This window comes from Anopheles funestus, assembly GCF_943734845.2.
Source record: "Anopheles funestus chromosome X unlocalized genomic scaffold, idAnoFuneDA-416_04 X_unloc_65, whole genome shotgun sequence".
Lineage (NCBI taxonomy): Eukaryota > Metazoa > Arthropoda > Insecta > Diptera > Culicidae > Anopheles > Anopheles funestus.
In genome coordinates this window covers 31,854-45,000 of record NW_026045193.1, presented here as the reverse complement: position 1 = coordinate 45,000, position 13,147 = coordinate 31,854, and positions in this window count along the sequence as shown.

Sequence of the window (13,147 nt, the reverse complement as noted above, 5' to 3'; positions counted from 1 at the left end):
CGACGTCGTCAGCAAAACCGATCACCTCAGCGCCCTCGGGTAGCGCCAGCCGAAGCACGCCGTCGTACATGGCGTTCCACAGAGTCGGGCCCAGGATTGAGCCCTGTGGAACGCCCGCCGTGACCGTTCGCCGCACTGGTCCCTCGCTGGTTTCATACACCAGCCTCCTCTCAGAGAAGTAGCTGCGCAACATTCTCTGGAGGGCTACCGGAACTTGCAGCTTCTGCAGGGCAGCCGCGATCGCCTCCCAACTGGCGGAGTTGAAGGCATTCCTGACATCCAGTGCTGCCACCACCAGACATCGAGGATCCCGCTGGTTGGTGCGATGGAACGTCCTCGCGTGCTGCCCCCTCTCGATCACACGTTCGATGGCCTGTATCGTGGAACGGCCGCGCCGGAACCCGTACTGCCTTGGCGACAGTCGCGGAGCATCGCTGTTCTCCAAGTGGTCGTTCAGTCGATCCAGGATCACCCGCTCGAACCCCTTGGCGACTGCTCCCAGCATGAGCAGCGGACGATTTGATGACGGGTCGCCCGGCTGCTTGCCCGGCTTCGCGATCAGCACAAGTCGAGCCTCCTTCCACGACGCAGGAAACTCGCCTCGCTCGAGCAGCTGGTTGTACACGTCCACGAAGACCTCCGGGTGCTTCCGCATCGCTGCTTTTACCGCAGTGTTCGGGATGCCGTCCAACCCTGGCGCCTTGGACGACGCCATCCGCTCAGCCAGTAGCAGGACCTCCGAGCTCGTGACCGGCCTCAGAGCGACGTGTGAGGCGGTGCTCGCTTCGATGTCCGGCCACTCGAACGCTGGATGCTCCGGGAACAAGGCGTCGACGATCGGACCAAGAACAGCGCGGTCCGTTTCCGGTGGCGCCCGGCCGCGAAGCTTCGCTCGCACAACCTTGTACCCAAGACCGAACACCTCAGCCTCGACGCCGTCAATCAGCTCTTGAAGGCTGCTCTCCTTGCTGTTCTGGATACTGGCCTGCAGCAAACGACGACAGTCCTGCAGTCCGGCAGACGTCGCAGCACGCTCCGACGGTTGAGCCCGGCGATGGGCTGCCTCCGCTGCTTCGCACTCTTCCCTCAAGCGCTCGATGTCCGGAGACCACCAGTACACCTGGGGCTTGCGATGGAAGGTAGCCCCGTGCACTCTCTCCATGGTCTCATCGCACGCCCGAGTGAGTCCGCCAACCAGCCCCTCCGGAGTGTCGACCTGTCCGAAGCGGCCGACTGTGAGGGCGATGTCAAAGCTCTTCCGGACGAACTGCGTCGTCTTCCACCGAGTTCCGGCATGCCTGGCTGTCCCGTCACTGGCTGCTGCTTGGCTTCGGTGCTGCTGGCCACGTCGCTTGTTCCGTTGACCCGGAACCTCCACCTGGAACTCGATGTACTCGTGATCGCTGCCGGAGAAGCGGTTAAGCACGCGCCATGAGTCCGGCCGCACAATGGATTGGCTGGCGAAGGAGACGTCGATGACGCTTTCCCGTGCAACCCCGTTGCCCTTGAAGGTGGGCACGTTGCCACGGTTCAGCGTCTGCAGCGCCAGCTGCTCCACCACGCTTAGGAGCTCCTGCCCCTTCCGGGTAGTGCGCGCACTCCCCCACTCCTCGTTCCAGGCGTTGAAGTCCCCAGCCAGGACTGATGTTGTATGTCCCACCAGCGACACCTCCACCGCACCAAGAAACTCCTCGAAGTCATCAAGACCGCTGCTGGGCGACACGTAGCAGCTGGCGAACGTAACTCCCGCTATCGTGGCAACCACCAGTCCCGGGACGACGCTTCCCCACAGACGCTGGATGGGGTAAGCCCCCGTTGCGACGATCGCCACGCTCAACTCCTCATCAACAGCCCATCGCGGATCATCTCGAGGCGGCCGATACAGCTCACAGGCAAGCACCACCTGAACATCCATCTCGCGAGCCGTCTGCATCAGCAGGTCCTGAGCTGTCCTGCTCCGCCCAAGGTTGATCTGCAGCACCTTTAGCGTCGGCACGTCAGATGCCCGACCGGATGCGGACCGCTGCACACGGCACAGCACACCTCCGCCGTGCAGCTCTTCGCCTGATGATCCGGCTTCCCGCAACGAATGCAGCTGGCCGAGCGGTCGACTTCGCTCGTGCACGCTGCCCGGACGTGTCCCATCTCCAGACACTTGTAACAACGTTGCTGCCGCGTCTGCATTGGAGCCACCTTCCGGATCAGGCAGGACGTGTACTTGATTTTGACAAACTTCCCGTCCAGCTCCTCTGCCGCCTTCGTTGTCACCCGCGCTATCGCCACCTTCGTGCCGTCCCACGCTGGTCGCAGCCGAACCGAAGTCTCCTCCACGGTGTGCTGGCATAGCTCGGAGAGTGCCTTCGCCACGTGTGTCTCCTCCGCTAAAGGGTCGACCGCGTCCATCCGGATGTCGACCGTGGGAGTCACCAATCGTGCTGATGCCGGCAGTTCCGCCTTCGCGCACACGTCTTGGATGCACTGCAGCACCTCTGCAGCGTTCGCGCTCTCCTTCAGCTCCATAACGAGTCGGGAGCGTGTGGTGCGTCGTCCGACTCCGAGGGCCTCTGCGTATTTCACCATCTCTGGAGCCCCACGCACAACCTGGTAAACCTCGGTCCAGGTTTGTCCCTCGGCTGGAGCAATCTCAATTGCGTCCGGCTTGATTTTGCGCTGCCGTTGACGCCCTCCGCCTCGCCGTGTTGCAGGCTGGCTACGCCAGGCCTGTTGCCCCTGCTGTTGTTGGGGCTGCTGTGACGATGGTCCTGCAACCGCCTGTCGCTGGACCTTCGCCCGTTGTTGTGGCAGCTGCGGCCACTGCTGCTGCTGCTGCTGCTGCGTTCTCGCCGGTTGGCGTGCCGGCTTACGGCGCACCACCTCAGTCCAGGAGTCGCCTTCCTGGTCCGAAGACGGCACCACCATAGCCGTCGCTGCACTCTGCTGACGCTGTTGCTGCTGCTGCTGCTGCTGCTGCCGCTGCTCACGATGTTGCTGCTGCTGCTGCTGCTGCTGCTGCTGCTGCCACTGTTGCTCCTCCAGCTGCCGTTGTCCATGCATCTGCAATGGACGTCGCGGCATGGGGGTTGGCGGGCTTGCGGATTGCCGGATTGCCTCTCCTGGACGCTGATGTCCAATCACCTGCGCGATGAGCTCATTGAGCGCATCACGATCACGCTGGTGAGCCACACGGAGCATCGCTATCTCCGCATCCGCCTTTTCTTCGCGCCGAATGGCCTCTAGGCGCGCCTCCTTCTTAGCCTCTTCGAACATCTGACACATTCGAATTAGCTCCTCATGCAGCTTCTCGTTCTGCTTCCGCATCTCCTCATATTTCCGCTCCATACTCTGCAGAGCCTCCTGCAGGAGTTTCAGCTCTACAGCAGCAGGCGAAGCCGTTGATGAGGAAGACATTGGTAGTCGCTGGACAACCACCCTCGGTTCAACACCCGAGGCCGCTCCTGTCTTCGCGCGCGAATCCACCGACGCAGCACGCATCGACGTTCGGGTGATCACCATTTCTTTGCTGCTCTGCGTGGGGGGTGGGTGGGAGGTGGGCGGAGTGGTGGAGACTCAACGCCCCTCCTCCAGACCTTTCGAATGATACCCCGCACCGATGTCCTACTTGGCGTGGGGAGGTTTTTCCTTCCTGAGGGGGAGGGGGTGGATATGGGAGGGGCGGGGGGGTGACGAAAAGATGCTCCTCTCCGAGACCTATCCAACGATACCTCGGACGTCCCTCTAGCCCGAGGGGTTACCGAGATATCCCACTTTGAAGAATTTGCCGAAAGTTTGATAAGTCGGTGTTGGAGTTCGATAACACTTATCAAACTACTTATCAAACTTTTTAGACCCCTATATCTCCGGAACCGCTTGTCCGATCCGGGCGTCCGGCAGCTCCCCAGAAAGGAAATTTTGTCCTCTTTTGAAATATTTCAAGGTTGAAATATTTCATGAAATATTTCGTGAAATATTTCACGATTTCCAGAAAAACGCCTGTAGCTAGATGGTCCAAGTGGGGTGGGCTATGGAATATTTCTCCTGGCGACACTAGCGCCACCTGTGGGTCCAACTCGTACTAACCTTGTTTGTTGACCGAACCGGAAATGGAAATCCGGATTTTGCAGGCAGATAACTCCGGAACTAATCGTCTCTCCGGAACGGCAGACCACTCAATCGAAGCGGGTCGTTCCCACTTAGCCTTCTGGACACTTAACTCCGCGACTCTACTTGTACGTAGTCCTTCAAAAATGAGAAAACCTAAACGCACTTCCGGTTTTCCGCATACAACTTCCGCTATTCCGACCGTACACACTCGCTCAAATTTTTGTTGGATGCGCCTCTGCGAGACGCGTCTTTTGATGCGTCACTTTTGAAAATCCGTCAAGAACTCACCGAGTTATTCACCAAAAACTGACCCGCGAAAAACTCCCCCCCCTTGGCATGTAGGAATGCCAAATTTGGCCACAGGGCCCAGGGCCAGAATCGGGGGTCGGCCACGTGGAACCAAAGTCCTGGCACTCTTGGTTTGGCCGCTATTTTGAGATTCCGGTTTGATATTCACACACTACTCCTGTGACGTCACGGCACCTTATGACGTCACGCGATTTCCTCAAATGGAAATCCGAATTTTGCAGGCAGATAACTCCGGAACTAATCGTCTCTCCGGAACGGCAGACCACTCAATCGAAGCGGGTCGTTCCCACTTAGCCTTCTGGACACTTAACTCCGCGACTCTACTTGTACGTAGTCCTTCAAAAATGAGAAAACCTAAACGCACTTCCGGTTTTCCGCATACAACTTCCGCTATTCCGACCGTACACACTCGCTCAAATTTTTGTTGGATGCGCCTCTGCGAGACGCGTCTTTTGATGCGTCACTTTTGAAAATCCGTCAAGAACTCACCGAGTTATTCACCAAAAACTGACCCGCGAAAAACTCCCCCCCCTTGGCATGTAGGAATGCCAAATTTGGCCACAGGGCCCAGGGCCAGAATCGGGGGTCGGCCACGTGGAACCAAAGTCCTGGCACTCTTGGTTTGGCCGCTATTTTGAGATTCCGGTTTGATATTCACACACTACTCCTGTGACGTCACGGCACCTTGTGACGTCACGCGATTTCCTCAAATGGAAATCCGAATTTTGCAGGCAGATAACTCCGGAACTAATCGTCTCTCCGGAACGGCAGACCACTCAATCGAAGCGGGTCGTTCCCACTTAGCCTTCTGGACACTTAACTCCGCGACTCTACTTGTACGTAGTCCTTCAAAAATGAGAAAACCTAAACGCACTTCCGGTTTTCCGCATACAACTTCCGCTATTCCGACCGTACACACTCGCTCAAATTTTTGTTGGATGCGCCTCTGCGAGACGCGTCTTTTGATGCGTCACTTTTGAAAATCCGTCAAGAACTCACCGAGTTATTCACCAAAAACTGACCCGCGAAAAACTCCCCCCCCTTGGCATGTAGGAATGCCAAATTTGGCCACAGGGCCCAGGGCCAGAATCGGGGGTCGGCCACGTGGAACCAAAGTCCTGGCACTCTTGGTTTGGCCGCTATTTTGAGATTCCGGTTTGATATTCACACACTACTCCTGTGACGTCACGGCACCTTGTGACGTCACGCGATTTCGTCGCTCACCATCCACGGCCGTGAGTACCACTATTTTCTAATGTTCGCATGTGCTACGACTCGGCACTCACTACAGTAAGGGATCTCACCATCCAAGACCGTGAGTACCACTATTTTCTTATTTCGCATGTGCTACCACCATACAAATGCCCAGACGAAATCGCCTCCCATACAAATTGTATGGCCGGAAATGAAACCGGAAACGCGAAAAACCTCAAACTTTGGGCGTTAATATCTCCGTTGTTTTTTAACGCACAGAAACGGCAGACCACTTCAACGAATCGGGACGTTCTCATTTAACGTTCTACAGTATTTTTAAATCGATTTGCGCACTTTTAGAGGGCAATACCAACCGGACACTGAAAAACACCTGTTTTTTGGTCACCACTTCCGGTGGCATACACACACACGCACAAACTTAACACCGTTGGATGCGTCTTTTCAATACGCGTCTTTTGATGTTTTACTTTTGAAAATCCGTTAAGAATTGACGAAGTTATTCACGAAAAAACTGGTCCCCGGAAAATCCCATACAAATTGTATGGCCGGGAATGAAACCGGAAACGCGAAAAACCTCCAACTTTGGGCGCTAATATCTCCGTTGTTTTTTAACGCACAGGAACGGCAGACCACTTCAACGAATCGGGACGTTCTCATTTAACGTTCTACAGTATTTTTAAATCGATTCGCGCACTTTTGAAGGGCAATACCAACCGGACACTGAAAAACACCTGTTTTCTGGTCACCACTTCCGGTGGCATACACACACACGCACAAACTTAACACCGTTGGATGCGTCTTTTCAATACGCGTCTTTTGATGTTTTATTTTTGAAAATCCGTTGAGAATTGACGAAGTTATTCACAAAAAACTGGTTTTCAGAAAATCCCATACAAATTGTATGGCCGGAACCGAAACCGGAAACGCGAAAAACCTCCAACTTTGGGCGCTAATATCTCCGTTGTTTTTTAACGCACAGAAACGGCAGACCACTTCATCGAATCGGGATAATCTCACTTAATGTTCTGCAATATTTTTTAACCGATTCGCGCACTTTTAGAGGGCAATACCAACCGGACACTAGAAAACACTGGTTTTTCCCTCCTGAGGGGGAGGGGGTGGATATGGGAGGGGCGGGGGGGTGACGATCCGGTGCTCCACTCCGAGACCTATCCACCGATACCCCGGACGTCCCTCTAGCCCGAGGGGTTACCGAGATATCCCACTTTAAAGGATTTGTCCGGAAGTTTGATAACTCGGTGTTGGAGTTCGATAACAGTTATCGAACTACTTATCAAACTTTTTCAATCCCCTATATCTCCAGAACCACTTGTCCGATCCGGGCGTCCGACGGCTCCCCGGAAAGGAAATTTTGTCCTCTTTTGAAATATTTCAAGGTTGAAATATTTCATGAAATATTTCGTGAAATATTTCACGTTTTCCGTAAAAACGCTCGTAGCACTATGGTTCGAGTTGGGGGGGCTGGGGAATATCACTCCTAACAACACCAGCGCCACCTGTGGGTAAATCTCGAACTAATTCGCTTTAAACGCACTTTTTCGCAAATTCGCACGGGAGCGCTCGAAAAACACGTCCGTTCACTTCGGAGGTTTCGCTCAGACTACAGGGATAACTGGCTTGTGGCCGCCAAGCGTTCATAGCGACGTGGCTTTTTGATCCTTCGATGTCGGCTCTTCCTATCATTGTAAAGCAAAATTTACCAAGCGTAGGATTGTTCACCCTTTCAAGGGAACGTGAGCTGGGTTTAGACCGTCGTGAGACAGGTTAGTTTTACCCTACTGGTGTGCATTGTTTGTCGCTATCTTAACGGAATTCCTGTGCAGTACGAGAGGAACCACAGGTACGGACCACTGGCTCAATACTAGTTCGAACGGACTATGGTATGACGCTACGTCCGCTGGATTATGCCTGAACGCCTCTAAGGTCGTATCCAATCCGAGCTGATAGCGCTTCTTATACCCATTAGGTGGTCGTAAGCTAGCGGGCCTAACAACCCTCCGAGAACCGTCCGTGCTGTCCATTGGCACACTGGCGTCTCATCCCCGCTTACTACTAGGCCGCAAAGGGCGGGTTCGCGCTGCACGTGTTAGTACCATACATGTTGGGAACACCGGTGGACGAGCTTGCCGACTGTGGATATCACTAGTTTCGACACCTACGACCGCCCGCAAACGACGGGACTACAGGCTGGGAGCTTCAAGTTGTAGAGATGCGTTCGCATCGATCCTCTCAGGCGACCCATGCTTGGTGGTTAGTGCTTGCGCGTGCGCGCCCCGTGTGTGCTGGAATTGGCCAACCAGTGCACATTGGTGGTGCGTACCGTGACTTGCACCATGTGACGAGAGTGTTGAAGAACACTGTGTGGTGACTCTATGCCTATGTGATGGGGTGCTTGTAACACACGACCGAACCGACGGCTCGTTGGATGGTCACGACAGTGTGGTGCAGGTGCGCCCATGTGTAACGAATACATTGAGTGCCGTTGGAGGTTAGCGGTTGGTTGGTTGCATGCTACAACTTCGCGTTGTACATGGGCTGGCCGCTGCGCTTCCTTCGGGTTGCCACTTGATGTTGATAGGGTTGATGTATTGTGTTCGTTGACTTTTGGTTCATTCCAAAAGTCTTCGGACTTAGATAATTTTACAAGTGTCGGCGCTCTCGGACCGAAAATAAGAAGACAACTAAGAAGAAAAAGAGAAAGAAGCTAATAGTGGAAAGTATTCTTCTTCAAAGAAGGAACAAAAATTTTACAAGTGTTGAAAAATTTCCTAAGTCCAAAAAATTTTCTAAGTCCAGAAAATTTTCTAAGTCCCACAAAATGGAACATGATGAAGAAGATACAGAAGTTGAAAATTTTTCTAAGTCCAAAAAATTTTCTAAGTCCAGAAAATTTTCTAAGTCCAAAGTGTTGGAACAATTTCCAAAGGCCCATAGGTTGCACTGAATTTTCCTAAGTTGGCCACAAGTACCCATGAGGTATCGAGAAGGTTCACCCGAAGGACATAATATGTCCCAAAGTACCGATAGAGCACCCACAAAGAGCACCCAATTGGCCTAAGTTGGCCAAAAGTACCGATAGAGTACCCACAAGTAGCACTGAGTTGGCCTAAGTTGGCCAAAAGTACCGATAGAGTACCCACAAATAGCACCGAATGGGCCTAAGTTGGCCAAAAGTACCGATAGAGTACCCACAAGAAGCACTGAGTTGGCCTAAGTTGGCCAAAAGTACCGATAGAGTACCCACAAATAGCACCCAGTTGGCCTAAGTTGGCCAAAAGTACCGATAGAGCACCCAAAAGTAGCACCCAATTGGCCTATGTTGGCCAAAAGTACCGATAGAGTACCCACAAATAGCACCCAGTTGGCCTAAGTTGGCCAAAAGTACCGATAGAGCACCCACAAGTAGCACCCAATTGGCCTATGTTGGCCAAAAGTACCGATAGAGTACCCACAAATAGCACCGAATGGGCCTAAGTTGGCCAAAAGTACCGATAGAGTACCCACAAATAGCACCGCGTTGGCCTAAGTTGGCCAAAAGTACCGATAGAGTACCCACAAATAGCACCGAGTGGGCCTAACATGGCCAAAAGTACCGATAGAGTACCCACAAGAAGCACTGAGTTGGCCTAAGTTGGCCAAAAGTACCGATAGAGTACCCACAAATAGCACCGAGTGGGCCTAACATGGCCAAAAGTACCGATAGAGTACCCACAAATAGCACCGAGTGGGCCTAACATGGCCAAAAGTACCGATAGAGTACCCACAAATAGCACCCAGTTGGCCTAAGTTGGCCAAAAGTACCGATAGAGCACCCACAAGTAGCACCCAATTGGCCTATGTTGGCCAAAAGTACCGATAGAGTACCCACAAATAGCACCGAATGGGCCTAAGTTGGCCAAAAGTACCGATAGAGTACCCACAAATAGCACCGCGTTGGCCTAAGTTGGCCAAAAGTACCGATAGAGTACCCACAAGTAGCACTGAGTTGGCCTAAGTTGGCCAAAAGTACTGATAGAGTACCCACAAATAGCACCGAATGGGCCTAACATGGCCAAAAGTACCGATAGAGTACCCACAAATAGCACCGAATGGGCCTAACATGGCCAAAAGTACCGATAGAGCACCCACATATAGCACCCCATTGGCCTAAGTTGGCCAAAAGTACCGATAGAGTACCCACAAAGAGCACCCAATTGGCCTAAGTTGGCCAAAAGTACCGCCAAGTAGCACCATAGAGGCCCGAGTAGAGCGAAATGTGGGCCAAATTGAACATTTGAAAATTTTTACAAGTCCAGAAAATTTTCTAAGTCCAGAAAATTTTCTAAGTCCAAAGAGTTGGACAAATTTCCTTAGGCCCAAAGGTTGCACTGAATGTTCCTAAGTTGGCCATCAGTACCCATGAAGTATAGCGAAGGTTCACCCGAAAGACACAATACGCCCTAAAGTACCCACAGAGTACCCACAAGTTGCACCCAATTGGCCTAAGTTGGCCAGAAGTACCGACAAGTACCACCATAGAAGCCCGAGTAGAGCGAAATGTGGGCCAAAGTACCGAGTAGTTGCCACAAATGCCCAAATGGATACCAAAATGTGGTACCAAGTACCTAACTGTTGCAACAAATGCTAGCTTTCTGAGCAAAAGCTGTGGACCAATTTCGTAGAAGAACCGCCTAGGCGAAAAGGCAAAAATCGCCGAAGCTGGCCCGCTCGCAGAGCTCGCGGGCCAGGAGATACTCATAGGGCGATTTACTAGAGTGGGGAACTTGAGAATTTTTGTGTCCGAGACTTTGGGCAACTTCGCGGCCGCCCCCTTAAAGTAAAAGATTTTCTCTGGGTGCCTAAAATTCGCAATTCCCGCAAAGTCGGGAAGACGTTAAAGTTTTTGCCCAAAAAATGGCCATCGATTTAAGGTGATTTTCCAATAAGAAAATGCTTCCTATTTTGAATTTGTTCGAATATTTCCTAAACTAAGCGTCGGAGCACATGGCCGTGGAGGAACTTTTGGTAGCTTTTGGCAAGGGCTATCGGATGAAATAATAAGAAAGGCCATCAGAGCGATATTGGATTAATGCGGGCTCATAAACGCACCTGAGAAGTGAAAATTGGTACCTTGCACGCAGGATGCAAGAAATGCTTGAGTGTTAACCATCATCGGTACCAAGTACCTAGGTTATATCGAGTGCGTAGATGGAAGTCGGTACCAAAGGGAAACCTTCCTAGGCTAGGTGCACGCAAGTGAGTATGGATCGATCAGTAGAAAGATGGGAAGCCATAGGAAACCTTCCTAGGCTAGGTGCACGCAAGTGAGTATGGATCGATCAGTAGAAAGATGGGAAGCCATAGGAAACCTTCCTAGGCTAGGTGCACGCAAGTGAGTATGGATCGATCAGTAGAAAGATGGGAAGCCATAGGAAACCTTCCTAGGCTAGGTGCACGCAAGTGAGTATGGATCGATCAGTAGAAAGATGGGAAGCCATAGGAAACCTTCCTAGGCTAGGTGCACGCAAGTGAGTATGGATCGATCAGTAGAAAGATGGGAAGCCATAGGAAACCTTCCTAGGCTAGGTGCACGCAAGTGAGTATGGATCGATCAGTAGAAAGATGGGAAGCCCAAGGAAACCTTCCTAGGCTAGGTGCACGCAAGTGAGTATGGATCGATCAGTAGAAAGATGGGAAGCCATAGGAAACCTTCCTAGGCTAGGTGCACGCAAGTGAGTATGGATCGATCAGTAGAAAGATGGGAAGCCATAGGAAACCTTCCTAGGCTAGGTGCACGCAAGTGAGTATGGATCGATCAGTAGAAAGATGGGAAGCCATAGGAAACCTTCCTAGGCTAGGTGCACGCAAGTGAGTATGGATCGATCAGTAGAAAGATGGGAAGCCATAGGAAACCTTCCTAGGCTAGGTGCACGCAAGTGAGTATGGATCGATCAGTAGAAAGATGGGAAGCCATAGGAAACCTTCCTAGGCTAGGTGCACGCAAGTGAGTATGGATCGATCAGTAGAAAGATGGGAAGCCATAGGAAACCTTCCTAGGCTAGGTGCACGCAAGTGAGTATGGATCGATCAGTAGAAAGATGGGAAGCCATAGGAAACCTTCCTAGGCTAGGTGCACGCAAGTGAGTATGGATCGATCAGTAGAAAGATGGGAAGCCATAGGAAACCTTCCTAGGCTAGGTGCACGCAAGTGAGTATGGATCGATCAGTAGAAAGATGGGAAGCCATAGGAAACCTTCCTAGGCTAGGTGCACGCAAGTGAGTATGGATCGATCAGTAGAAAGATGGGAAGCCATAGGAAACCTTCCTAGGCTAGGTGCACGCAAGTGAGTATGGATCGATCAGTAGAAAGATGGGAAGCCATAGGAAACCTTCCTAGGCTAGGTGCACGCAAGTGAGTATGGATCGATCAGTAGAAAGATGGGAAGCCCAAGGAAACCTTCCTAGGCTAGGTGCACGCAAGTGAGTATGGATCGATCAGTAGAAAGATGGGAAGCCCAAGGAAACCTTCCTAGGCTAGGTGCACGCAAGTGAGTATGGATCGATCAGTAGAAAGATGGGAAGCCATAGGAAACCTTCCTAGGCTAGGTGCACGCAAGTGAGTATGGATCGATCAGTAGAAAGATGGGAAGCCATAGGAAACCTTCCTAGGCTAGGTGCACGCAAGTGAGTATGGATCGATCAGTAGAAAGATGGGAAGCCCAAGGAAACCTTCCTAGGCTAGGTGCACGCAAGTGAGTATGGATCGATCAGTAGAAAGATGGGAAGCCCAAGGAAACCTTCCTAGGCTAGGTGCACGCAAGTGAGTATGGATCGATCAGTAGAAAGATGGGAAGCCCATTACCAAATGCCCTAGTGAAGACCGTAAACGAATATCATGAACCGATAAGGAGCACCAAATGCCCTAGTGAAGACCGTAAACGAATATCATGAACCGATAAGGAGCACCAAATGCCCTAGTGAAGACCGTAAACGAATATCATGAACCGATAAGGAGCACCAAATGCCCTAGTGAAGACCGTAAACGAATATCATGAACCGAGAAGTAGCAACGAATGCCTGAAAAAGTACCAAGTCCTCGGTATAGAGTAACGAGAGTTAACCGCCGTGATGTATGCAATGTGGGCAGCCATTGCATGGGTTCTGGACTTGGTTCGCGAATAACTTTTTTGCTAGACATCGGACAAAGTTGACGTGGAAGAACAAAATGTAGCATTTGATGCCACCTATCCAAAACTTTTTCAAGATTGAAGATCCGATCGATACAGCCTGAGTTATAGGCAAAAGTTGGTGCAAAAACGAGCATTTTTAATGGTGAAAAATCGGTACTCCTCGAATAGCTCCTGTTGGAAGCATCGGACCACATGGTCGTGGAGGAACATATTGTAGCGTGCGGTGTCAAGTATCGACACCCAAAACCGCATGTCCGATGGACGGAAAATGACCAAGTTATAGTGAAAACTTGGTTGCACCAAATTCCCGAAGAAGTGCAACGAGAAGGTGA